This window comes from Sinocyclocheilus anshuiensis, unplaced genomic scaffold (genome assembly GCF_001515605.1).
Source record: "Sinocyclocheilus anshuiensis isolate Anshui unplaced genomic scaffold, SAMN03320099.WGS_v1.1 scaffold2125, whole genome shotgun sequence".
Taxonomy (NCBI): Eukaryota; Metazoa; Chordata; class Actinopteri; order Cypriniformes; family Cyprinidae; genus Sinocyclocheilus; species Sinocyclocheilus anshuiensis.
The window spans coordinates 98,914-101,917 of record NW_015551130.1 but is presented as its reverse complement, the minus strand read 5'-3'; the positions used below and the strand labels follow the sequence as shown (position 1 = coordinate 101,917).

Sequence of the window (3,004 nt, the reverse complement as noted above, 5' to 3'; positions counted from 1 at the left end):
TAATTAACATGATAATTAATAGATGGCTGACTTTTTAATTTGTTGATATGACATGGTTAGATTCAGATGGTAAATATAATATATTATGTTGGGTGTCCACCTTAGAGATAATCCCCATGTTTATAATAAAAATTAAAAAATAAAAAAATATATATCAATCATATCATATAATAAAATATCACTTGTTGTTTGTACTGTAATTAAATTATTAAGTATTAAATTAGACATTATAAAAAATGCCTCATGCTGGTGAGCCTTTTGCCCCCGTGTGTGTGTGTGTGTGTGTGTGTGTGTGTGTGTGTGTGTGTGTGTGTGTGTGTGGGGGCTAAAAGGCCCCTCTTGCCACCTCATACATTTATAAGATTTTTAAACAAAATAAAGTTTGTTTAAAGGTCATAAATTAAACACTTAAAAAATAATAAATGTAATAATACAATGATCAAGTTTTAATGGTCACTAGTATATGTTATTATCACTTTATATGTAAGAACTTGATATCTTCAAAATCTAACATTTAACAACTAAAAAGTTTTATTTTTCACACTAGCTGTATAAACTGAAATATAATACAGAATAAAAATATGAAATATTTTAATAGCTAATACAGGTTCCAAAATGTGCTGTAAAATAGTTTTATGCTGAATCTATGTGCATGGAAATATTTATTTGTTTGTATATATTGTACATTTTCATTTTGCTTGGGTATTGATCAGTTTTGAGGCACGGTTTAAAATTAGCTGAAAGTGTGAAAATACATTAAATGATTGCAGTGAATTCACATTTAATTCATGCATTTCAAATACAATGTAATACAAATATAGAATAAATGAAGAATTCATTTGCAAAAACCGATAACTCCAAGTAATATCAATCAAACTGCAGTTGGGTTGTTTTGATTAAGTAATAATAACTTAAATACAGGTAATTTACAAAATTAAAGTTTATTAAAAGTATGTTTTTTCTACATATAAAAAGTTTGTTTTATAGCAAAAGCAGATAACTCCTCATTTCATGTTTTAGAGTTTAAAAAAACACTGGTTTAATCTGTGTAATCTCCTCAGATGATAATGTAGACGCCTGACAAACGTTGTTGTTGTTGTGATCATAAACTGTATGGATGTGATTACACGCAATACACGGAGCTTTTCCCTCAGCATTGTAACGCGCTGCTTTTGCAAGCTTCCGTGAAAACATTTCAGCTTTTATTTTCCTTTTTCTCCCTGAAGAAGATATCACAGACTCATCAAGTTCGTCGAAATGATCCTCGATCACTTTTAGTCAGCTTTGACGAAACTCCTCTCAGCTAGCGCGTCTTTTCAGAGTGAAAGTAGCCTTGTCACCTGACCTGAATACAGCGCGCTGATTGGCTAAAATGGACTTATCGGCTTCTGTTCAAAAACAACAATGGCGCTTGTTGGCTTCTGCAGTAAAACGTGAACTCGCCATGCCTTGAGAGTGGACAAAACCGGATTTTTTGACAAAACCTGCTTAGGGTTCAGATCGCACTATATGTGGAGAATAATTTTTTTTTTTAAAGAGGCGTTTATCGTTTTTGCAAATAAAAAAGAAAATATGAAAAAAAAATCCGCTTCTATGAATGAATTTGCATCATTTCTACAGAATGACCCATATATTAAAGCAATAAGCATCAAGACACTGTGGGTTACAATTTAGCTGTTTTAAAATCACTGTTAACCATGACTTCATGCTGAATATGAATTTCATAAAAACGTCAAAGTTTATATTTATAAGATAATTACCTTCAATATGTGTTTAATCATACCATACATGTATTGAATCAACAAACAAACACATCTGATTCTCAAACCTCAGTTTCTGCAGCTGACAGTTTGGGCTCTTCAGTCCATCAGAGAGCAGCTTCACTCCTGAATCCTGCAGGTCATTGCTTCTCATGTCCAGCTCTCTCAGACGGGAGTTTGATGATTGTAGAGCTGATCCCACAAACTCACAGCACTGACCAGTCAGATAACAGCATAACAAACTAAACGGCATAAAGAAAAAACAACAACAGGACAATAATTGTACTTCCATTTATTATTTTTTATTACTTCACAGAGGTTGAGAACATTTACATTGTAAATCATTTTACTATAAAGCAACCAGTCATATTTTACATTTAATTGACTGATGACAAATTAAAGAAAATCTGTCAAAGGATTTCTTATTTTATCTAGCATAGTTTGTACACCGGTGCAATGGTGTGGCTGTATACTAAAGTGCACGAAGAAAGAGAATGATCCAAGAGAGTTCTTTTCATAAATCCACAGAGAATCCACAAGTAGAAAACAAGCACAACTGCAAACCAGATAATCCAAACATGAACAAACAATAGCAGACCAGGAACTGAGGAACACAGGGCTTAAATACAAGGGAAAACACAACCAGGGACAAAAAAAAAAAAACAGGTGAGGAGCTAATTAATAAAAAAACATGGAAACATATTAGTGAACTAAAGCAGGAGAACAGGAACACAGGGAAAACTAAACCAAAACAGAACATATACTCTAATAGAAATGCTACCACAATTAGTTTGCATTTCTGGATATTTATTTTTATTAGAAAATAATGAGAGGAGCTAATATTTCACCTCAGACTCTGCAGCACCAGCCCTAATATGTGGGAGTGGGGAACATGTATTTATGTTAAATAACTTTGTTTTCTATTCCTATTTATATTATATAATTATATAATATGTTGATTGCCTTTATACTGTAGTAATATTAGGAGGTGTTTCTACATCAGAATAGACAGTCAGCTAATTTTGTCATTGTCTTTCATTTCCAACTCCTATATTTAAGAAATAAGCTGTGGTTCGCAGTGATTGTGGAGCATCTATAGGTGTCAGGGTCTGGCGTCTGGTGTTCTCCCTCTCACCACCAGAGGTCGCCATCTCCCATCCTCCCGGACTCCTTTTCCGTTACCTTGACTCCACACACCTGTGCACACACTCACACACACACACAGCTGTTGCCCATCCTGAGCT

General features: G+C 33.6%; 1 pseudogene; it reads right to left on the bottom strand.

The window, feature by feature from the left end:
• The window catches only part of LOC107663190 (NACHT, LRR and PYD domains-containing protein 12-like), a 47,227-nt pseudogene that overhangs the window by 34,837 nt on the left and 9,386 nt on the right, over nucleotides 1-3,004 (bottom strand).